Source organism: Tamandua tetradactyla, chromosome 13 (genome assembly GCF_023851605.1).
Source record: "Tamandua tetradactyla isolate mTamTet1 chromosome 13, mTamTet1.pri, whole genome shotgun sequence".
Taxonomy (NCBI): domain Eukaryota; kingdom Metazoa; phylum Chordata; class Mammalia; order Pilosa; family Myrmecophagidae; genus Tamandua; species Tamandua tetradactyla.
Window position 1 is genome coordinate 81,235,257 of NC_135339.1, and position 25,843 is coordinate 81,261,099.

At 41.9% G+C, this 25,843-nt stretch overlaps 1 long non-coding RNA gene and 1 pseudogene across 1 annotated transcript in view; both read right to left on the reverse strand.

Annotated features, from left to right (window-relative positions):
- The window catches only part of LOC143653259 (uncharacterized), a 171,379-nt gene that overhangs the window by 46,538 nt on the left and 98,998 nt on the right, over window positions 1-25,843 (reverse strand). The window lies entirely within an intron of this gene.
- LOC143654586 (CDC42 small effector protein 1 pseudogene) lies at window positions 790-1,084 on the reverse strand (annotated as a pseudogene).

Here is a 25,843-nt window from a genome sequence, read left to right on the forward strand (position 1 = left end):
TCTTTTAAAGGAGTCCAGTAAACTAATCAAGACCCACTTAGAATGGGTGAAGACACATCTCCACCTAATCCAGTTTAATAGATTGAGTCACATCTCCAGGGAGATAATCTAAATAAAATTTCAAACATACAGTACTGAATAGGGATTAGAAGAAATGGCTGCCTTTACAAAATGGGACTAGGATTAAAACATGACTTTTCTAGGGTACACACATCCTTTCAAACCAGCACACTGAGGAAGTGGTAATGCTAATTTAGGATTATAGGTCTAACTAGAGAAAACTCCTGGTTTTAGCAGAGAGGTAGTAAGAGGCTGTGAGCTTAAGATCTGAGATCTAAAGAGAAAGGGTGGACTTGGCAGTGGTCAGTCAGCCCCTGCCTGAAGTCTGCTTCTTTTCATTCCAGGAGGGGGGAGGGGAAGGGTAGGGGTTAGGGAGCTTCTCAGCAAATCCAGCTTCAGCCTTGGTAGTCTAACCCATTTAAGGGTTAAAAACCATCATTCAGGAGCCCAGAACTCATTCCAGCTTCCCAGAAAATTCCTATCTCAGACCTGAGCATGTCCAAGGCTTCAGCTGAGTTCCTCTGGCCAACCAGTAGTCCTGAATCAGTCCTGCTGCCTTGACGCCCTCTCCAGGAGGGGCTATAGCCAGAAGGAATAGAGGGAGTCCAGCCCCCAAGCCTTTTGAGTCACTGTTAGGTGGATAGGGGAAAGAGGGATCCTGGGTCACTGGTTCTAGGAGAGGTTTGGTGGGGGTAGCATGTCTTCCAGGCTTGACACAGAGTAGGAATTTCAAGATGGCAGAACCATCCCTATCGGACTACAAGTCCCTGAATTGCTCCATGGCCTGTCCTTCTTTTCCTTGGATCTCATCTGCTCTTGAACTTCAGCTGCCATGGCAAATCCATCTCCAGCACCCATCCCTCCAGAGCCAGTGTGAGTCAGGTGGGTGAAATTCATTGGGTTCCCCAATTGTGATCCAGCCAATCCATCTCTTCTTCTACGCTGGGGTTTCTCTACCATGCAGCAGCCCAGCCCATGCCCAGATTCACTCACGTTCGCTGATGGTTCCAGTCTCATTCCTCTGCCTGAGGCCCCAGAGAGCTCTTTCTCTGGTGCCTTGGTGGCCACTCCTCGCTGTCCCCAGATATGAAAATACCCTGGGTTTACTCAGCTGGATGGGTGTAGAGAAGCTGGAGTCACCGGAACCCTTAGGGGATCAGAGAAGGCAGACATCTCAGACCCTGAGACTAAAGGGGTCCGAGTACAGGATGGAGCAGACAGACACAAAGTGGTATCTGCCTTAGGTTTGGAATCTTGCTGTTCTTGGCTTTGAGGCATCTGGCTACAGCTGGTTGGGGTCTCCCACTAGATGCCCACCAATGCGGAGTTCCCCACACATTTATTTTTAAAGAAAACCATATCCTCACAGTCAGTCTGCAATCCCAGCCCAAGGCACGAAGACACACCCAGCCCCACGAGGGCTGCTCTCAGAACCCAGTGGTTTAGAAGTCACTTCAGTTCGGTGCTTTTCACAGGCAGCCTGTTCTGCATTTGATCCTGAAGTTTTTGTGTGACTCTTTTTCCAATGGATTATTTTAGCTACCAGTCAGTTCTGTAATCTCTATCCCCTGGGGTCAAGTTCAAAGAGAATTCCAATGTGATTAAGTAAACATATGCAAGTAGATTTATAGGCTACTGTGCAATTCTCTGTGATGTTGGCATGGGGGTTGGGGTGGAGCAGGGAATTATAACCGCGCCTCTGTGCTCAGTTTATTTCATAGGAAATTAACTCATCAGTCCCCACTGTGGATGAAAGCACTTCTTGGGACATTTGGAAATCCAAAATGAAGCGCATTCACGGCTCTGTCTGCTGAGGAGGAGGAGGGGAGAAGGATTGGGAGGACTTGATGATTAACAAGAAAGGACCGGTGAGGAGAGAGCTGATGACTTGCTAGGGTTTGGGAGGGTTTGGGAGGTTGGGAATGCCTGCGGTTCCTGGAGAGGAAGTTTCAGGTATTTTGGTCCATTGTGAGTGTGAAATTGAACTGTAAATGGTACCTGGAGCAGTGGGCTGGAACTGCCCCACGCAGGGAGTTAATGGAAACACGGAGAGCTTTTCTCTTTTAACAAAGTACTCCAGCAATTATCTCAGCACACCCACAGTGCAAGAGAACCAAGTAGCTGCTAGGTTACTGAGGCAGTTAGAGGCAAAACAAATTCCCTGACAGCCTGGCTTCTTGTTTCTGTTCTGGCCCAGATTTGTCATCAGCAACAAGTGATGTCTGAGGACCCCAAAGCCACCTTCCTTCCTTTCCCAAGGTTTCCTTCCACCCCAGGGTGCAGAGGCTTGGAGGGAAACCATCAGTCAGCAAATTCACGTTCTAAACCCTTTCCTATACATCATTCCATTCAATCCTCAAAATTACCCCATACAAGGTTTTATTACCACCCCACTTTATATGTATGAGAATCCCAGTTTACAGTTGAGAAAACTGAGACTCAGGGAGGTTAACAAGGCAGAGCCTGTGTTTGGATATCAAGTCTGCTAACACAGAATCCCATGCTTTCTCTATTAAGCTGTGACCACGGGAACTTCCATAGCCTCAACCCTCTGCCCTCAAATCAAACACAAGGAACTTCCCAGTTGAAACTTACTGGATCCTGGCCCGTGCACACAAAATAAAAAAAAAAAGGAAATGTGAACAAAATTCCCTATGACATATTAACACATATCTGCCTCTCTCTGTGTGTGTGTGTGTGTGTGTGTGTGATTAGTTCTGACTCTGGCACAAGAAATATACAAGATGAGACTAGCAAGGAAGCTATCAGAGACACGGGATCACGACAAAAGGACTCAGGGACCAGTTTGAAGAAGCTTCCACTTCCTAAAATTGGGATAATCTGAGCATCAATTAATATATTACTGTAAAATATATAAACACAAGTATATTTTAATCCACAATGGTACTAAAACAAACTAATTGGTCACCACTGGAGGATGCTAGAGAACTCAACTCATTTTGAAAACTGAGAAAATTTAAGTGAAAGAATCAAATATGTAGTATGTCTTCGCAATAAGATCTCTGCCACTGAGGAAACAAATAGTCGATGGGGAAAAATATCTTTTTTTCTAGAAGTATCCCAACTAATAAATGAAGAAAGAATGGTGCCTTAGAATGCCCCCAGTTTGTAATCCCTAACAAATTCGTGGGTCTGGGCATTGATCCTCGACAGCTGCTAATATCACAAAGCGAGAGACACTGCGCGCCCCTGGTAGACCACACCCCCCCACCACCGACAAAGAAAATGAACGTGGATCTGACCAAGAGTCTACATCCAACCACCAGTTTATAGGAAATAGAGCAGATGGAGAAGCATGTTAAAGGACATTGCGGGAATTCAATCAACAAAACCCAGAACCTGGGAAACTGTGCAGGACAAACAACCGGTTTCTTCCACCATTGAACTACAAGAAGGAAAAGGGGGATGGAGGGTGTTATGGATTGAATAGCATCCCCCAAAAAAGATATGTTCAAGCCCTGGCCCTCGGACATGTGAATGTGACCCTGTTTGGAGATAACATCTTTGAAAATGTTATTAGTTAAGCAGAGACCATTCTGGATTGGGAGGCGGGATCCTAATTCAATTTGACTGGTGTCCTTTAAGAAGTTGTTTGGACACAGAGAGAGATAGACAGAGGGAGAAGAAAGAAGCAGAGACTGAGTTATGCCAAAACCAAATAATGCCAGAGATTGCCTCCAAGTCACCATCAAAACCTACGGACTCCAGAGGGAGCACAACCCTGCCCCCACGGATTTCATACTTCCGGCCTCCAGAACTGTGAGGCAATAAATTTCTGTGATTTTAAACCACACCATTTGTGGTACTTTGTTAGTCTGCCTTAGGCAAAGACTATACAATAAAAGAAACTTAAGAGACAAATCAACAAACGCAATGTGGCTCCAGATTCAATTAAACAAACAATTTTTTTAAATCACATCATCTATGAGATAATTGCAAATTTGAACACTGGCATGATATTTGATGATATTAAAAAAAAACATTATTTATTCTTTTTAGGAGTGACAATGATATTACAGACACGGGTTTTTTTGTTGTTGTTTGTTTTTACAAAAAAAAACCACCCTTATCAGATGCTCCTTTATCTTGGGTGCATATTGAAATATTTACAAATAAAACAGGACGTTTAGGGTTTGCTTCAAAGTAATATGGGAGGAAAAGAATTAGGTGAGGTTATAGATGAAACAAGATTGGATATGAGTTGGTAATTGGTTAAAACCAGATATTGGGAACATGGAATTTATCATATAATTCTATCTACTTTTGCGAACTTTTGATTTTTTATTTTAAAAAGAGGAGGGGAAAAGAAAGAGGAGAGGGAGAGAGAAAATGGGAAATCATACATGTAAAGTGGTTTGAACAGTGACCGACAGATCCTAAGTCTTCAAAAGCCATAATCTATTAGAAGAAATAGCACATGATTTTTTGTGAAAACTCCATAATACCTTTGGGGGCTCTGCTGACCCCTGACTCTGCAATCAAAGCCTGGATGGTGTTGGCCACAGGAAGGCACCAGGACCTTCACGGCAGTGGGGGATGTGGTGCCCCCCCCCCCCAGGGGCCCGGCCAATGACTGCAGGTGCCCAGTAGAACCTTGGGTGGCCACTGGTGCCATCTGGTGGGAAAGGACTTGATCATTGGCTTAAGTCCCCCTCATGGGAACTTCCTAGATTGCTTCAGTGGTTTTATAGGTCCTGTGTATATAGCTGGAGTAGGACCAGGTTAATATGAATTATTAATTTTAATATGCCTCTTCAATATACACAGGCTGGTAAGGTTTGTAGAAAGTTGGGTGGCATATTACTTACAAAGAGATTTTTTTTAAGTCCTACATAGACCTAGTAGGACACTTTTCTAGATATTCAAATTTCTGGTAGTTTCCCATGAGAAGACAGAAGTCAATGGCTTCTTCTATTTCTGCTTATTTAAACCCTGGGATATTTGGCTGTTGAACCCCTGAATGAACTCAAGGGTCCGCAGAAGAGCATCTCTTCCTTTTTCTTAGCAAATTTTCCCCAAACCAGTGGGGCTCAAATATTGGAAGGCACCAGAATTGCTTGTTAAAAATATAGATTCTGGGTCATCTCCCCTCTGCTCCCCTCCCCAGGATTTTTGGTTGGGGTCCAGGAGAACCAGGCCCTTGATGGGTTCAGGCCTCCAGGACAGGCTGTTCTCTGGCTCAAAGGAGAAAAGAAAGAGAACAAGAAAAAGAGAGAGAAAGAAGGACTGAGGGAGAGGGAAAGAGTGAGAGAATCTCCTCCCCTTCTCTTTCGTTCCATCTCAAGATCCAACATTCAAAACCACCATGCTTCTATTCTGGAAGGCAAACGCTTTCTCTGCTGGAGCCTTGCAGAGCAGACTCCACATTCCCACACCATGCACTATCCATCCTGCCACAGGTTTGCTCCTCCTGTTCCCACACCAGGAACCCTTGCCCCTCTTCCGCAGCCACTCGTCCTTTACAAATCTTTGCTGGTGCTCCCAATTAATAGAAACTGCTCTTTCTACACACAGCAGGACACTTCTGACTGCACTATGACATGTATTAGCATTAGCACTCTTTGCATGTGGGTCTCTCCTAACTCCTCCCACTAGATATAAGCTTCTTTTGAAAAACAGCCAAGTCTCACTCATCTTGGCCTTTTCTATAATGCCCAGCAGTGTGTGTTACATAGTGGGAGCTTCATCTGTGTTTGTCAACTGACTGAACAAATCATCCTTTCTGGTTTTTGAAAAAAGAGAGCTCTTCCTCTCACAAAGAGTCCTCCAGACAGCACCTGCAGTTATGCCAACCAACATGAAGGACCAGAATGGATAATCTGAGCATTGAGATGGAATCCAAATGTTGAGGATGTAAAATGGCCAAGCCCCAACAAAACAGTGTTCCCTTGGGTAGGGGATAGCTCTAACTTTGGGAACTGGAGATGGGGTAATATCTATGGTGGAGACAAAAATATGCCCCACTAGGTTACACCACTCAAGATATCAACCATGGCCCAACACAACAAAAGTTTCTCATGAGGGGAGTTTCTCTTCCTACATCTGCTGTTGAGGAAGCAGCTATCACTCTTTTACCATGTGACTCTGGGAGCAAGGATCATCCTACAGCTAACTGGAACAAAGGTGGGCTCCTGGAACACTCAGGCTGGCCAGAAACCTATGACTTCTGGAGACCGGCTGGAAACAACAGACTAGGCTAGTCAGGTCTCTCTTGGGAATTTGGAACTAAGGAATGAGGACTGAACAGTTAAGCCATGAGAGACAGGCTAAGAGGATATGGGGTAGACGAGGAGTCAGAGCAGCCACTGAGACCATGAGCAGGCTGAAATCAAGAGGAAGCAGGTTATATACAAGCCAAGGAGGAAGTCTATGGAAAGACAAAAAGGTTGTCAGCAGAGGGACACCATTAGAGAGGTGCCACCTTCCTTCCCAATGGTACCTTAAGCCCTGTGAGAAGAGCTGTACTAGAATTCCTGTTCTTGGATTCCCACAAGTCCTCATGTACCTTTACAGTAACTACCTGCCCTTCAGTTAAGCTGGCTTGAGTAGGATCTGTTCGTCACACTGAAAAGGACCTGACCAAAATATCCAGCAGGCTCATAGCCTCCAAACTTGAGCCCAGTCAGGTAGACCAGCTGTCCTGGACTCGTGGTCACAGCGATGGGTTTGTGGGTGAGCCATCCCTTACAAAGAAAACAGCAGATCTCAGAAGACATCTTTAGGAGCACAGCCAAGAGACCATTGGGCAGTCTATCTAAGAATCTGTATGAAAGACTCCAAGATTCATTTTAGACACTGACCTGAGATGGACCCTGCAAAGAAAGGTAAAAGCTCAATGCCATGTCCCTGATCAGTTACCATCTTGGTGTTTTTCTTTACTTACCTTTGGCTTCTGATTTATTTAATACAATTTAGCTCTGCAATCCCCTCCAGTTGGTCCAAAATATAAGATGATCTTGGTATGGAGTAATAAAAGTAGTCAGACCTGACATCTTATCTAGAATGACCTTGAACTTATCACTACTCTTCAAAGCAAGGAACAGATATTTTACATCTCACTTTTAATAAGGAACAAAAACTGTTGCTGGAAATATTTACCTTTCATCTACTGCACTGAGAGATGGAAGAGATTTGTCAGCTTTGATCTCCACTTGTTTAATTATCGGGAAATGAAGTGTGCTCAAGGCAGTGGGATCACAAAGGCTCACTCTTGCTGCAAAAGATGGCAGCAGGGGGCCAAACAGCCTGGGCCTTTCATTTTCCCAGATCAAAGCTGAGCCAGCACCAAGATGGAAGAGGTGTCCAGATCAGATGTGCCTAAAGAAGAACCAGGTGGTGGGGTCCTGACCGGAGAGATCACTGGGGTCACCTCCCAGGGGGCCTCCCTTCTTCCCCTCCCCCTGAGGGGAGTGGAGGAAAGGGCACAGTCCAGGGCCTTGTGTGGCCTGCCTGAGCCCACTGGTTGCCCACATACTGTACCCCAATTCAAGGTGAACCCAGCACACCCATGCACTGATGGCCTGAGTTCTCACCACTGACCTCAGTGTGGTCCTTGCACCTGATTCCACTTGTTTTGAACTTTCCAGCTACAGCCTCAGGCTGGTGCAATCCTGAGCCTCAGTTGCCCAGCCTCACCAGGTGGACAGCATCCCAAAGATAAGACCAAGAGACAGAAAACAAGGCAAAACCTGGTCTTCTCTGAAAACAGACTGCTTGTGTCCTGGAAGCTATGATTTGGCCTCTTGGGCATGCAGAGCCTGACAGGTAAGCCTGGGTGTGAAGACGGACACCTTCTAAGGAGGGCACCATGAGGTGTGACACAGCTTCCAGGTCTCCCTATTATCGGGGTAACTCCCTTATGCTCATCTCCAAAATGAGGGTGTTGAATTAAACATTCTTTAAGATCCTTCCTCCTATATTTCATCTGTCTTATGATTCTATTTATTCCACCTCTTCAGTAATGAGAGCTGTTAGCCACTGAGAAGGAACATGAAATGATGGTGATGATAGCAGCTAACATTTAATAAGCACTCGTTAAGTTCAAGTCACTTTACAAAGGTCAACTCATGTCATCTTCACAAATACCTGTGGGGTCAATATTATTACCATCCCCCTTTGATGAGGAAACTGAGGCCAGAGAGATTAAGTAATGTACCCAAGTTCGTAAAGCTGTTAGGTGTCAGAGAATGATGCCAAGGTATTAAACTTCCCCTACATTCCAGCCAAGGAGAAAAGGCTAATAAACATTAAACAACCTAAGAGAAAATAAGACATACGGTTAAATTGTGCCACATAAATGGTAAGCTCTAGAGAAGAAGTCAGCAAACTGAGGCACGTAGACCAAAGCCAGCCCTCTACCTGTTTTAGTAAATAAAGTTGTATCGGAACACAGCCACCCCTTTTTGTGTACATACTGTAAATTGCTGCTTTCAGGCTGCATGACAGAGTTGAGTAGTTGCAACCAGAAACCATATGATCTGCAAAGCTGAACATATTTACTCTCTGGCCCTTTACAAAGTTTTCCAACCCCTCTCTTATGGTGACCAATTGACTGGGTTTGCCGGGGACTTCAGGGATTTTTCATTTCAAAACGGGTGAAGCCCTGGGCAAACTGAGATAAGGTCATCACCCTATCTCCTCTAGAGAGGATCAGAGGCAGTAGGACCCATGGGAGCTGCTGGGTGGTAGAGATGAGCCTTGAGATATGCAGGATTTGGACGTATGTGAGTGGGAAATGGGAGAGAGCACCGGAAAGACAGAAAAGCTCTGCATGAACCTAGAAGAGGACTAGCACAGATGGTCAAGGGAAAGTGAAGAGAAAGATGGGCTCCCTTGAGCAGAGTGTCTGTCAGGAAGCAGAAACAGGATTCATTAACCAAAACTTCTTAAAGGATATGCTCATGCCTTGTAGGTGGCAATGTAAACTGGCCTCTTCTGCAGGACAGTTTGTAAATACGTATCAAAATGTTAAAGGTACATGTGCTTTGACTGTCTATGGGAGAGGGATTACATTACCAACCTCAGATCTACAACCCTGTCTGTATCCAACCCTTGTACAAGATGACTTTGTAGTTCTTCCTACCGCCAACTCTTGATTTTGAGTTCAACCACATGATGGACCTTGGCAAATAGATTTGATGCAAGCAAAGAGTTGAGAAAGCCCTTGCACATTTCTGCTTCCTCTCTGGCTCTTCTGCTTCCATGAGGACATATCTGGGCCATGGAGCAAAGCCGAACCACCCCAGGTGTCCCAGCCAATGCTGTCCTACATCACCCCTGCTGCAGCCAACCCAGACAAGTAAGCAAACCCGGTCAAGCCCAGACCAAACTGCAAGACTCATAAGCTAAATAAATACTTATTGGGGCAGCCACGATGATTCAGCAGGCAGAGTTCTCACCTGCTGGAGACCCGCGTTCAATACCTGGTGCCTGCCCATGCAAAAAAAAAAAAAAAAAACATTGTTTTAAGGTACTAAGTTTGAGGTGATTTGATACACAGCATTACCGTGAAAGTAGATAACTGAAACACTAACACTCTTCTAAAAACTTATCCTGTGGTGCTAATCAGTCAAACTTGCCAATCTGTTCAAATAAGGATATCATTTACAGTGCTGTTTACAATAGCAAAAAAAAAAAAAAAGTTTGAAACTATCTAAATGCTCAATAATTTGTTTTAAAAATTTGGTTTGTCAAAAAAAAGGGAGAAAAACCAGAAAAGAACAAAAAATTGGTTAGTCCATTCAATGGACTGTCAGAGTCATTTAAAAAACTAATACATCAGTATTTATTGACATGGAAAGAGGTCTACCACATATTGAGTGAAAAAAACAGACAGTTATAAAATATGATCTATTGTAAAATTTTTCAGGGAGAAAGATGCTCATGTACCAAATAATAACAGTGGTTACCCTGGAGTCATTGGATTCTGTTTTACTTCTTTATCCTATTCTATACTGTATGAATTTGTAAAATGAGTGTGTATTATCTTTACAGACAGGACAAACAATGGAAATATCACCGAGAAAATCTCTTTTTCTCTCTCTCTCTCTATATATATGCCTGGACTTTGGGCCCTTGGAAAGCCAGCCGACTGACCTTGAGGTTGACTTTTCTGCAGACCCAAGAGAATAGATGCCATTAGGGGAAGTGGCAAGGTAGCACCAAGCCACAGGGAAGCTTTCTGGGCAGATGCCAAACAAAAGGTTTTCCTTTCCAACCGTCTGCAAACAGAGAAAGGAAATTGTCCATGAAACCAACTCCAATCATGTTTTAAAAAAATTCCCTTCATCCAAGTCATAATATTTTTTGGAGAAGATTTACTTTAGAATATTTTAATAACTGCAGAGTTGTGGCTGGAAGTCCTTTGTAGCTGGTCTCAGGGGCCTTCCTGGGACATTGCACTTAATGAGGTTTATAATTCAATATAACTACATCTGCATCTTTAATTATGCCTAACATTTAATCTTCATTGCTCCACTTGAATTGGAAGAGCTAAAATTAGGCCTGCTGTAGTTTAATCTGATAATAAACATCCATGACATTTAGAGCAAAAATGTACTCATTTCATTAGTGTGGCCAACACATTTACCATTTGCCTGAACTGAACAAATATTCTCAATAGTCCTCCCAACTGTAACAGAGAACACTGTCTTCAACAATCCCCCTGCAGACTCTTGGAACTTGAGGCTGACAAGGACCGTGGAGGTTAAGCAGTCCATCACCATTCTACAAGAGAGAGCGCTGAGGCCCAGAGAGGTTAAATCTCTTGTCCAAAGTCATGCAGCAAATTAGTAGGTAGAGGATATTACAGGAAATAAGATCCATTGTTCTTGAATCCCTGCTCAGTGGGCTTTTTATCATTCCCCTAATGTCTGCAACCCTGACATTTGTGGCTAAAGTAGGACCAACTTTTTGTTAGCCAACCATCCTTCTGGGGAAGCAGTATCCCCTTTTTATTACCAATCCAGATGATATGTAGTTTAAATACCTATATTGAGCCTCACACCCTGCTCTGAATACAAAGCAATAATAGATAAAAATAAAAGTAAAATATGTTTAAAACACACTCGCATTAAAAACAAGATACATATTTCTATGGATCAAAAGCCAAGTAAATAGAAGGTTAAATGGGCTAAGTTTGGACCTTACTGGTTGCAGGTGTGGAAGCAGAAGTGGCCAGTTTAGTTCTCTAGGGTTCTGAGAACTACAAACGCCCATATAAACTGGTGATGGACCCCGAGCTCTCCGATTCAGACTGGAGGCTGGAGCAGTGGCTGGAAAAAAATCTGCCACTAACCACTGCCTAGAGCTACAACCTATATGAGCCTAGTTACATATAAGACCTGATTTTGACCTCCGGGTTCCAGGAAGCTCGTGGAAATCATTGTAAAGACTTTACACTGTAAAGTCATTGTAAAGAGGAATAAGAGCAGAGAAAGGAAGGAAGGAAGAGACGAACCTTCCATTCAAGATGAGGCTGCAAACCAAAATTACCAAATGATAAAGAAATAAAACTAAGAAAGATAACAAAATTCATTAGAAGTATTTACACAAAATAAAAATAACAGAGTAAGTTAAACATGACTTAAATAAGTTTATAATCCTTGAAGAGATAGCACTCAAGAAAAATAATAAGAAATCACAAAGCAAAAACAGACCAAACTGAAATAAAACAGGTAGATAAAATATAATCCAAAATCCTAGAAATGGAAAGTGCAATCACTGAGGGAGAAGCTAGATCATCTGACCAAGTCTGAATTGCAAGGAAGACTAGGAAAAGCATTTGAGAACATGACTTGGTGAGATTAACTGAAGCTCGCGGGAGTCCATGGAAGTGGGATGCATCCCTGGCTGGGTGGAGGGAGCTCTAGTCAGGACATTTAATAGGACACCAGAAGAAAAACCCAGCCACAAGTCTCAAGGGCGACACTCAGCTCTAGCTGGGCTCTTCCACTCACCAAGCCCAGGACCCACAGGCTACAGAAAGAAATACCATGCTCTCACCCCAGCTCAGATAAGATGGCAAGGGTCTTAAGGAGAATCCACCTCTCTGTGTTAAGGCAATAAAACATCTTTCCTCTGAAATCTCTGCACATGCAATTTATTTCTAACTGCACTGGCAGGTTTCAATCCTGTTGCTTGCTGCTTCTAGTTATTTGCTTAGAATCAGAGCCACTGGAAGTCAAAATTAGCCTCATTCTACCAGCATGAAAAAGAAATGCAGAAGCAGGCTCTTGGCGTCACAGAGGCAAGAATCTGGGATTTTTCTCATCCTCCTGTGAAAACCAGGCTCAGGGTTACATGGGCCTATGATTACACAGTCATCTGGAAATTCTGTGAGTTGGAAGCAGCCCTGTCATCAACTGCCTATAAAGAAAAGGCAGCAGGCAAAGTTTCCCAGAGGGAAGGCAGTGGGGCGGCCATATGGTTGGAAGCCACTGTGTTTCCATAAGTCCTCTCGGTATTCGAGGTAGCCGGGGCAGCCTGTGAGGGAGGAGGTGTTAAAGACCCCCTGCCATCCCTGACACCAACCATCACCATAAAGACAATTTCTCCTCCATAACTTACTCTGAGCTAAGTACTTCAAAATTCATTATCTTAAGTAATACTAACCACACTACAAAGTAGAAATCATCATCTTCATTTTACATGGGAGCAAAGTGAAGCTCCAGGGTTGAGTAACTTGCTGGTGTTGGCTGACAGCTAAGATTGACCATGATGAGCTAAGGAAGACACAGTGGGCTTCTCTTGGTAAAGATGCATAACATTTTTAAAGATAAAAAGTACATGGCATAGGGCAAATTGGAGACTGTTGATCAAAATTAAAATATATTGTATTTTAAGAGAAAATGCATTAGGATTAGTTAGTGCCAATGAAATATGCTCAGTGAGCATATTCAGAGGAGGTATTAGAAGAGACAGACAAAATAATGAGGAAGAATCTGCTAGAGTTACTGCATCCAATCTTGTGAGCTTGCTGTTCGCATTCTTACAACCTCAGGAGGAGGTGAGTCAAGGTGAAATGCAGCCAAGTGGAGCAGACGGTCCAGCCGAGTCGGAAATCTGCAGTTTCTCCAGGGCATCCCAGTTACAAGACATGCTTCTATTTCCAGGTAATGACAAAGTGGGGAGAGACTCATACGAGAAGTAAATAGTGATGAGGGGAGGAGCAACATGTGGTCTTCCTCCCTCCTACTGGAAGTGTAGTCCACAGACACCAGCATCGCCATTCCCTGGACGCTTGTCATAAATGCACTCTCAGGTCCACCCAGACCTATGGACTCACAGTCCACATTTTAATTTTTTTTTTTTTTTTTTTTTTAAAGGGAAACATCTTTAAACATTTTCTTGTTTTATTGTATTTTGTTTTTGTTTGTTACATGGGCTGGGGCCGGGAATCGAACCGAGGTCCTCCGGCATAGCAGGCAAGCACTTTGCCCGCTGAGCCACCGCGGCCCCCCCACAGTCCACATTTTAACAAGGTGCCTGGGATTCATGTGCATGCCACAGTGTGAAAAACTCGGATCTTACTAGCTCCACCCTTGGGAATGGGTAGAAGTTGGGGAAATGATTGGGACATGGATGAAGGGTGAGATCAGACTTGCAATATTAAATAAAGGGTTCATACTGAGCCTGCACCCTGTACTCTCGAGTACCACAGACCTGATGGAGCTCCCACTGTTTTGGTCATAGTCAGGTTATCAGGATTTTTCAACTTCTGCACATTTGCCAACTTGGGCTGGATGATTCTTGGTTTTGAGAGGCTGTCCTGTGCACTGTAAGATGTTTACCAATATCCCTGGCTTCTACCTATTGGATGCCCTCAGCGGCTTCCCAAGATATGACAATCAAAATTGTCTCCAGATGTTGCCAAATGTCCCTGGGAGGAAGAGATGACAATATTGCCCCTGGTTGAGAACTACTGGGTTAGACAGAACAAGTTATCATGAATTCATCTTTGCCTCACCTGTTCTATTTGGTGCCATCAGGATACGGCAGGATTGGGAGATGGCGGAGTTTTTGTGTTCAGGATATGAATTTACTGCTGCAATTGCATGCCAGCTCTCTGCGGTCACCAAGGAAAGGAAATCCCCCCACCAAAGGAATATGGAGGGAAGCCAGGATAAGAAGTCAGTCCGTCTGGCTTCAACACTCACATTATCTCCATTGCACCTTGCCACCTCAAGTCAGGGAGTGAGAAGCACTCTTAGTGGGGAGCTATGAGATGTAGGTCCTAAAGCCAGCTCAGTTCCTACTGGCCTTTGGATGGGTCACATTACCCTTCATGCACCTCAGATTCCTCTTTGGGGTGGCCAAGGGATTTCCTTTCCAGTTCGGGCATTCAACTAAGACCATAAAAGTGACAAGAGTTGTATCTGCCAACTTCACAAAGTTGAGTTCCCATTTAGGAAACGTAGATATAGACTAGATTGAGATTGGTGAATGTCAGCTCCTAGCTAGACTGCGAGGAAACACATCTCCAGTAGGACCAAGAGGCCTGAGAGGAAAGATGCACTACTAAATAACCATAGGAGAAAAAGGGCCATGTGAGCAAGTTACAATCAAGACAGATATTGCGTTCATCTACAACAGAAGAGGGTGGATGAATGGTTACCCAAGACCTTTGCAGGCTGGACATTCTGTGACTCTGATGCTGTTGAAACCACCAGAGGGTACTCAGATGGGTGGACAATGAGTCTCAGTAACCAAAGCGTCCCAGTCTGAGGGTTCTCTTCACATTCTTTGTTGGAGCCTGAATAAAACTGGGCCTCTTCCAGGCCGTCTCAGCACAGGGCTGCATCCAAAGAAACCATATCCAACTCTGAAAAGCTTTGGAAATAAATTTAGGTCCATACAGAAGTTCTCTTGAAGAAGTGACAAAAGGGAAACTATATCACACAACACATACCAAGACTTCTAAAAATAATTTTTACATCTCTCTCTCTCCTCAAATCTTCTCACCACAGCTGCTTGCCTCCTAACCTCCCTTCTGCCATGGCCAACCTGGCCTTAACACTAGTTTATCCTTACTTCCTATCCCCTCCCCAACTTTCCCATCTCCTGCAGAGCCATCTGGCTTGCCCCCTGCTTCTATCACTCTCCTCTCCACTACCCACCCTGAATAGCCCCACAAAATTCCAGAAGTTAGCTCTATCCACAAGAAACAGTTGTGGCATGAATCAGAAAACTAAAACAATCAGTGGCTTAAACACTCAAGGTTTTAGTCTTGCTTATAAAACTTCTAAAGGTCAATTCTCCAGGGCTTGTACAGTGGTTCCCCTTATACTTTCCAGCTGTCCCCTCTGCCTCACATGGGAGTGGTCTCTGTTGCCAGCTCTAAGTTGGCTACCGGACCACCAGCCCCAGAAAGGGGTAAAGGAGATGAGAAGGGCACACAGCCAAACTTTAAAGACACCTTTCAAGATTTTGCTGCTATTTGGAGTATGGAAGGATGTAAAAGACTTTTGATCCTATAGTAGCAACAAGAAAAACCTAGAAGAAATTAAAAGCCTACTTTTCTATGGGTCTAGCAAAGAATAAAAGATGCAAGAAAGACTTGATGAACTGAATTCTACAGAGAACTGAGCCCTTGATAGGTGAGCAGAGGGCCATGACAGCTTCCCTACCTGAGGGGTCTGGTCTGGGTATGCATGGCGTGCCATGAGGGGAGACCTTTCCCAGGGAAGAGGAGAAATCTGCCCAGCCTTAGCTGACTGTGTATCAGTCAGGATTGATCAGAGAAGCAAAACTGCAACCAGTGATATAGAATCAGGGACTTATTACATGTGCTTGATCTTACATAATATAGGAAGCTAATGCTTAGCCTAAAATCACTACAGATTAACCAGACTGGCATTCTGAAGGGAAAACTGAACGTGGATGAAGGCAAGGAAAAACTGGATCACCAGGTGAACCAGGGCCCACAAGGACAACTGGACCTGCTAGGACCAACTGTAATTTGCGTCTGCCTCTCACCCCTTCCAAGCTCAATGCTGTAGATGATCTGTAGGATAAGACAAATTTACAATGCAATCAAGAAAGAATCGGGGAGTTTTGTTTCAGCCCTGCTCCCAGCAGGGAGGATGCAGCGCTGATGAAAAAAAAAAAATGGAGGCTTCTGGAAATGGCTGAGCTTGGAGTGCTGGAGGAGGGCTGTGCCCCAAGAAAAGGGACACATAGAGCCAAGTACCAACTCCAGCTCTTGATTGGTGAACCGGGAGTGCTGGGGTCCTGCTCTGAAAATAGTTTTGTTTTTTGTTTTTTTGCTTTTCTATTTTTTTAAGCAACCCAATATGGAGAGCAGCCAGCATTTTCCATTTTCATTCCTGCCCCAGACAGGGGGAGAAGTAGGGTTGAATGAGAAACAGAATAACTAATTAGGCAGAGAAGGCAGTCCCCTAAAGGGCAGATCTTTCCCAAGGAAAGGGAAGGATACCAGGAAGACTTGCAGAGGCTGAGATATCAGCACCAGTTTCAACTTAAAGAGGGCAGAGCCCAGCCTCTGTCTGAAACAGCTCTGGGACAGGTGGAGATGGGCTCCTTCCAAGTCACTGTGGCTTTCCCAGCCTGCAGGAAGCAGGGGGCTGAGGAGTTGGGTCCTCCCCAAGAAAAGGTGGGGCAAGGCCCAGCACAGATGGCAGCTGTTATTTAGAGACTGAGACCCAGGGGCTGGGAAAACAGCTTTCCCCTTACAGCCTCTGTCTCAACCACACCGCCCACAGGGGTGGGGTTGGCTAAGAATTAAAGGCACAGTAACCCCCCCAGGCCTGTGGGGAGCAGTGGGCTGTCAGCTACCATCTGCTGGGCAGCACAGGAAAAGCACAGACTCTGAAGGCTTCACAGGAAGGACTGGCACCCTGCTGGTCTCATCCCCAGGGAGTCCTGACACTGAACCACACCCCATTCATACATTCCTGAGTCCTGGACCTGTCTTACCTGGGAAAAACAGACTGGGATAGATCCTCACTGGGGGTAATTTCCTCCCAGAATCAGGTCTCCAGATAAAAGTTGCTAGAGGTAATAAAAGGAGTATTAAAAACATATAGAGGGGTGGGCCACGGTGGCTCAGCAGGCAGAGTTCTCGCCTGCCATGCCAGAGACCCAGGTTTGATCCCCAGTGCCTGCCCATGCAAAAAAAAAAAAAAAATATATATATATATATATATATATATATATATATATGTATGTATATAGGCCAAAAAAATAACATATAGAGGCCTAGAAGGAAATATAGGGAAACATTTTCAAGACCTAGTAATAGGAGGTAGCTTCTTAAACTTTACACCCACAGCACAAGCAACAAAAGAAAAAATAGATAAATGGGAACTCCTCAAAATCAAATGCTTCTGTGCCTCAAAAGACTTTGTCAAAAAGATGAAGAAGCAGCCAATGCAATGGGAGAAAATATTTGGAAATCACATGTCAGATAAAGGTTTGATAGCCTTTACATATAAATAAATCATACAAATCAACAACAAAAGAACAACCAACCCAATTATAAAATGGGCTAAAGATATGAATAGACATTTTTCCAAAGAACAAATACAGATGACTAAAAAGCACATGAAGAGAGCGGGCCACGGTGGCTTGCAGGCAGGAATGCTTGCCTGCGATGCCAGAGGACCCGGGTTCGATTACCGGTGCCTGCCCATGTAAAAAAAGAAAAAAGAAAAAAAAAAAGCACATGAAGAAGTGCTCATTTTCCTTAGCTATAAGGGAAATGCAGATCAAGACTACAATTAGATGCCACCTCACACTTATAAGAATGGTTGCTATTAAACTAATAGAAAACTACAAATGTTGGAGAGGATATGGAGAAATCGGAACACTTAAGCTCTGTTGGTGGGAATGTGCAATGGCACAGTCACTATGGAAGACAGTTTGGCCGTGGCTTCAAAAACTAAATATTGAGTTCCCCAATAACCTGCAATACCACTACTCAATATATACCCAAAAGAGCTGAAAGCAGTGACACAAACATTTGCACACTGATGTTCATAGAAGCATTATTCACAATTATCAAAAGATGGAAACAATCCAAGTGCCCATCAACAGATGAGTGGATTAACAAAATATGGTACATACCTACAATGGAATGTTATGTATGTAACAGTATGATGAAATGAGGTCTTGAAGCATATGACAAAATGGATGAACCTTGATGATATAATGCTGAGTAAAATATGCCAGACACAAAAAGACAGATACTGTATGATTTTGCTATTACAACCTTGGTAAAGGTAAACTCAGGGGCTTATAATGCAGAATATAGGGACCTAGAGATACAGAGAAGCTCGAGTTGGATGAATGACTAGCTCATGAGGTTGAACTTATATTTAAGAGAATGGATAGAAGTGAAGGCAGTTCATTAGTGAGTCTATAAGTAATATTACCATACTGAAGGTGAATATGATTGAAAGGGGTTGTATAGATACATGTATCCCACCGTTTGCCACTACAAATATAAGTTCTTGCATGAACTACTTCAAAGATATGAATCTTGTACAAAGAGTAAATAATAGGGGAGTATAGGGAAAAACTGCTACTGCAGGCTATGGTCTATGTTTAACAGGAAGAGTACCACAGCAATACCAGGGGTAAATAATTGACGGGGAGGGACAAGAATTCAGGGAAGTTTGGATTTTCTATTTGGTGTGAGTGTGTTTATTGGTTATTTTTCTCTTTGCAGTCATGAAAATTGTCTAAAATCGAGAGTGCTGATGATTGTGCAACTAAGTGAGTATAGTGTGAGACATGGATTGTTGACTTTGGACATGATGCCTAATGGATGGAGGTGGCTGAAGGATACATTGGCTGAGAAGTAGAGTGATGAACTGCGATATAAACATATGATGGAATATTGTGTGGCTACACACAAAGAAAGGAACAAAGTCGTGAGGCATACAACAAGGTGAATGAACTTTGAGGACATTATATGGTGCAGAACAAGCCAGAAACAAAACAACAAATATTGTATGGTCTCCTTTAGAAAATACTTATAAGAAAACTGGGACCAAGACTGTTGGCTCTTATAGCAGTCACATTTAGTCTACAGTGGTGAATCTTACGTCTAGATTTTGAGATCCTGTACTCTATATGTATAACCTAGTATCTCCCTGGAATTTTGGCTACCACTTAGGACTCAGAGCTGTAGTTCTGTAGCTCTGAAAGTCAGCATTGCTACATGTAACAACTGTTACCAAAAAAATGAAATCAGGCTTTGCGGTAGTTAGGTTCAGGTGTCTACTTGGCCAGGTGATGGTGCCTAGTTCTGTTGCTGTGGACTTGAATCATTAGCATGTGAAATTCACCTATGGCTGATAACATCTACAGTCAGCTAAGGGGAGTGCCTTCCGCAATGAGTGATGTTTAATTTAATTAGCTGGAGGTTTAAAAGTGAGAAATCAGAAGCAAGTTCAATGCAGCACAGCCCAAGCAGCTTAGTATACCTTATCTCAACACTTGCAGCTCAGCCCAGACTTTTGGAGATGCAGAAAGGAATCGCCCTGGTGAAAGCTGTGGAACCCAGAAGCCTGCAGAAAACACCAGCAGACATCGCCCTGTGCCTTCCCATGTAAGAACCTCAGATAAAATTTAGCTGCCTTTCCTCTGAAAAACTGTAAGCTTTTAACTAAATAAACCCCCTTTCATTGAAAGCCAATCCATCTCTGGTGTGTTGCATTCTGGCCGCTTTGGCAGACTACAACAGGCTTCAATTAGAGAAAGGAAAGAAGCCAATTGGATCAGGACTAAGGTTAATCAGGACACAGGGGTAAGGAGGACATTGTCTTGTATTTTAGAACGTCAACTATTATATAAGACCAAAGGAAGAGAGGTTTATTTTGTCCAAAACCTAAATTTGCTGTAGAACATAATCTAACTCAACCTATCTGAATAGCTCATTTAAACACCCAGAACACATGAATTACAAGCCCTAGGCTTAAGGTAATACCTGATATATCCCAGAGTATGTTGGACAGATAATTTAAAGGTATTAACAGAGTCCCTTGAGGGATGGGAGAAAAAAATATGAAACTATTAAGCTTTATCACTGGGGAAACCCCTGATACTGTCTCACACGTTAGGGACTCACAAGTCGATAGGCCAAGCCCTTGATCTTGAGTCTTATTCTTGTGAAGTTTCTTTCCGTAGTGGAGAAGTTATGCCTACCTATAGTTATGCCCAAAAGTTACTTCCAGAGGACCTCTTTTGTTCCTCACATGTGGCCCCTCTCTAAGCATAACTCTTCAAGGAAAATTATTACCCTCCCTCTACATGAGACATGACATCCAGGAATGAAAGTCTCCTGGCAACGTGGGATATGACTCCCAGGGATGGTCCTGGCCCTGACACCATAGGATCGACAATGCCTTCCTGACCAAAAGGGGGGAAATAAATGTAAGAAAATACGGTATCAGTGGCTAAGAGAATTCAGATAGAGTCAAGAGGTTATCCTGGAGGCTACTCTTATGCAAGCTTCAGCTAGATATTACTAATTACCACAGTTTACCAACCCCCAGCCAAAACTATTTCTGTTAACTCTAAAGAACATCTAGGGCTCTATCTGAGATTCAACAAAAGCTTCACATACTATGATTGCTTTCCAGAAAACAACAACCTCTAGATGGGTTCCTAGGTCAGATAAATCCTGAAACCCAGAGGAGCCAGACTCTCCAAGAATATCAACTAGTTCAATCCTGCCCCGCATCCCATATCATCAACACCCCCTTTCCAACATGAAAAAGTTAGAATGGGCATAGCCCAAATACTCCTAAAGATTGGGAGAAGGATCAAAGCAGAAGGAAGAGTTTTAACAGAGAAGACAGGATTTAACAAATGAGCATGACTGCTGAATCATTATACTGGTATTTCTTTTAGTCTCTAGTGTCTTGGGGAAGCTAAAAGGAAAAATCTATAATTGTAGAACTGTAACACATACCAAACTCTGAAATGTATTCTATGACTACCTGTTAAAATATACTTCGAAATTTATTGCTTTTTTCTATATTTCATAATTAAATGTTTTTAAAAATTTAAAATAGCACATTTTTTATTAATTAAAGAAAAAAAGAAATTAACACAATATTTAGAAATCATTCCATTCTACATATGCAATCAGTAATTCTTAACATCATCACATAGATGCATGATCATTTCTTAGTACATTTGCATCGATTTAGGAAAAGAACTAGCAAAACAACAGAAAAAGATATAGAATGTTAATATAGAGAAAAAAATAAAAATAATAATAATAGTAAAAAAAAAAAGAAAAAAAGACACAAACAAACAAACAAACAGACAAAAAAATAAACTTATAGCTCAGATGCAGCTTCATTCAGTGTTTTAACATGATTACTTTACAATTAGGTATTATTGTGCTGTCCATTTTTGAGTTTTTGTATCTAGTCCTGTTGCACAGTCTGTATCCCTTCAGCTCCAATTACCCATTATCTTACCCTGTTTCTAACTCCTGCTGGTCTCTGTTACCAATGACATATTCCAAGTTTATTCTTGAATGTCGGTTCACATCAGTGGGACCATACAGTATTTGTCCTTTAGTTTTTGGCTAGACTCACTCAGCATAATGTTCTCTAGGTCCATCCATGTTATTACATGCTTCATAAGTTTATTCTGTTTTAAAGCTGCATAATATTCCATCGTATGTATATACCACAGTTTGTTTAGCCACTCTTCTGTTGATGGACATTTTGGCTGTTTCCATCTCTTTGCAATTGTAAATAACACTGCTATAAACATTGGTGTGCAAATGTCCGTTTGTGTCTTTGCCCTTAAGTCCTTTGAGTAGATACCCAGCAATGGTATTGCTGGGTCATATGGCAATTCTATATTCAGCTTTTTGAGGAACCGCCAAACTGCCTTCCACAGTGGTTGCACCCTTTGACATTCCCACCAACAGTGGATAAGTGTGCCTCTTTCTCCGCATCCTCTCCAGCACTTGTCATTTTCTGTTTTGTTGATAATGGCCATTCTGGTGGGTGTGAGATGATATCTCATTGTGGTTTTGATTTGCATTTCTCTAATGGCCAGGGACATTGAGCATCTCTTCATGTGTCTTTTGGCCATTTGTATTTCCTCTTCTGAGAGGTGTCTGTTCAAGTCTTTTTCCCATTTTGTAATTGGGTTGGCTGTCTTTTTGTTGTTGAGTTGGACAATCTCTTTATAAATTCTGGATACTAGACCTTTATCTGATATGTCATTTCCAAATATTGTCTCCCATTGTGTAGGCTGTCTTTCTACTTTCTTGATGAAGTTCTTTGATACACAAAAGTGTTTAATTTTGAGGAGCTCCCATTTATTTCTTTCTTTCTTCAGTGCTCTTGCTTTAGGTTTAAGGTCCATAAAACCGCCTCCAATTGTAAGTTTCATAAGATATCTCCCTACATTTTCCTCTAACTGTTTTATGGTCTTAGACCTAATGTTTAGATCTTTGATCCATTTTGAGTTAACTTTTGTATAGGGTGTGAGATACGGGTCTTCTTTCGTTCTTTTGCATATGGATATCCAGTTCTCTAGGCACCATTTATTGAAGAGACTGTTCTGTCCCAGGTGAGTTGGCTTGACTGCCTTATCAAAGATCAAATGTCCATAGATGAGAGGGTCTATATCTGAGCACTCTATTCGATTCCATTGGTCGATATATCTATCTTTATGCCAATAACATGCTGTTTCGACCACTGTGGCTTCATAATATGCCTTAAAGTCTGGCAGCGTGAGACCTCCAGCTTCGTTTTTTTTTCCTTAAGATACTTTTAGCAATTCGGGGCACCCTGCCCTTCCAGATAAATTTGCTTATTGGTTTTTCTGTTTCTGAAAAATAAGTTGTTGGGATTTTGATTGGTATTGCATTGAATCTGTAAATCAATTTAGGTAGGATTGACATCTTAACTATATTTAGTCTTCCAATCCATGAACACGGTATGCCCTTCCATCTATTTAGGTCTTCTGTGATTTCTTTTAACAGTTTTTTGTAGTTTTCTTTGTATAGGTTTTTTGTCTCTTTAGTTAAATTTATTCCTAGGTATTTTATTCTTTTAGTTGCAATTGTAAATGGGATTTATTTCTTGATTTCCCCCTCAGCTTGTTCATTACTAGTGTATAGAAAAGCTACAGATTTTTGAATGTTGATCTTGTAACCTGCTACTTTGCTGTACTCATTTATTAGCTCTAGTAGTTTTGTTGTGGATTTTTCTGGGTTTTCGATGTATAGTATCATATCGTCTGCAAACAGTGATAGTTTTACTTCTTCCTTTCCAATTTTGATGCCTTGTATTTCTTTTTCTTGTCTAATTGCTCTGGTTAGAACCTCCAACACGATGCTGAATAACAGTGGTGATAATGGACATCCTTGTCTTGTTCCTGATCTTAGGGGGAAAGTTTTCAATTTTTCCCCATTGAGGATGATATTAGCTGTGGGTTTTTCATGTATTCCCTCTATCATTTTAAGGAAGTTCCCTTGTATTCCTATCTTTTGAAGTGTTTTCAACAGGAAAGGATGTGGAATCTTGTCAAATGCCTTCTCTGCATCAATTGAGATGATCATGTGATTTTTTTGCTTTGATTTGTTGATATGGTGTATTACATTAATTGATTTTCTTATGTTGAACCATCCTTGCATACCTGGGATGAATCCTACTTGGTCATGATGTATAATTCTTTTAATGTGTTGTCAGATTCGATTTGCTAGAATTTTGTTGAGGATTTTTGCATCTATATTCCTTAGAGAGATTGGTCTGTAGTTTTCTTTTTTTGTAATATCTTTGCCTGGTTTTGGTATGAGGGTGATGTTGGCTTCATAGAATGAATTAGGTAGCTTTCCCTTCACTTCGATTTTTTTGAAGAGTTTGAGGAGAGTTGGTACTAATTCTTTCTGGAATGTTTGATAGAATTCACATGTGAAGCCGTCTGGTCCTGGGCTTTTCTTTTTGGGAAGCTTTTGAATGACTGATTCAATTTCTTTACTTGTGATTGGTTTGTTGAGGTCATCTATTTCTTCTTAAGTCAAAGTTGGTTGTTCATGTCTTTCCAGGAACCCGTCCATTTCATCTAAATTGTTGTATTTATTAGCGTAAAGTTGTTCATAGTATCCTGTTATTACCTCCTTTATTTCTGTGAGGTCAGTAGTTATGTCTCCTCTTCCATTTCTGATCTTATTTATTTGCATCCTCTCTCTTCTTCTTTTTGTCAATCTTGCTAAGGGCCCATCAATCTTATTCATTTTCTCATAGAACCAACTTCTGGTCTTATTGATTTTCTCTATTGTTTTCATGTTTTCAATTTCATTTATTTCTGCTCTAATCTTTGTTATTTCTTTCCTTTTGCTTGCTTTGGGGTTAGTTTGCTGTTCTTTCTCCAGTTCTTCCAAGTGGACAGTTAATTCCGGAATTTTTGCCTTTTCTTCTTTCCTGATATAGGCATTTAGGGCAATAAATTTCCCTCTTAGCACTGCCTTTGCTGCGTCCCATGAGTTTTGATATGTTGTGTTTTCATTTTCATTCGCCTCGAGGTATTTACTAATTTCTCTTGCAATTTCTTCTTTGACCCACTCGTTGTTTAAGAGTGTGTTGTTGAGCCTCCACATATTTGTGAATTTTCTGGCACTCCGCCTATTATTGATTTCCAACTTCATTCCTTTATGATCCGAGAAAGTGTTGTGTATGATTTCAATCTTTTTAAATTTGTTAAGACTTGCTTTGTGACCCAGCATATGGTCTATCTTTGAGAATGATCCATGAGCACTTGAGAAAAAGGTGTATCCTGCTGTTGTGGGATGTAATGTCCTATAAATGTCTGTTAAGTCTAGCTCATTTATAGTAATATTCAGATTCTCTATTTCTTTATTGATCCTCTGTCTAGATGTTCTGTCCATTGATGAGAGTGGTGAATTGAAGTCTCCAACTATTATGGTATATGTGTCTATTTCCCTTTTCAGTATTTGCAGTGTATTCCTCACGTATTTTGGGGCATTCTGGTTCGGTGCATAAATATTTATGATTGTTATGTCCTCTTGTTTAATTGTTCCTTTTAATAGTATATAGTGTCCTTCTTTGTCTCTTTTAACTGTTTTACATTTGAAGTCTAATTTGTTGGATATTAGTATAGCTACTCCTGCTCTTTTCTGGTTGTTATTTGCATGAAATATCTTTTCCCAACCTTTCACTTTCAACCTATGTTTATCTTTGGGTCTAAGATGTGTTTCCTGTAGACAGCATATAGAAGGATCCTGTTTTTTAATCCATTCTGCCAGTCTATGTCTTTTGATGGGGAATTCAGTCCATTAACATTTAGTGTCATTACTGTTTGGATAATATTTTCCTCTACCATTTTGCCTTTTGTATTATATATATCATATCTGATTTTCCTTCTTTCTACACTCTTCTCCATACCTCTCTCTTCTGTCTTTTCGTATCTGACTCTAGTGCTCCCTTTAGTATTTCTTGCAGAACTGGTCTTTTGGTCACAAATTCTCTCAGTGACTTTTTGTCTGAGAATGTTTTAATTTCTCCCTCAGTTTTGAAGGACAATTTTGCTGGATATAGAAGTCTTGGTTGGCAGTTTTTCTCTTTTAGTAATTTAAATATATCATCCCACTGTCTTCTAGCTTCCATGGTTTCTGCTGAGAAATCTACACATAGTCTTATTGGGTTTCCCTTGTATGTGATGGATTGTTTTTCTCTTGCTGCTTTCAAGATCCTCTCTTTCTCTTTGACCTCTGACATTCTAACTAGTAAGTGTCTTGGAGAAC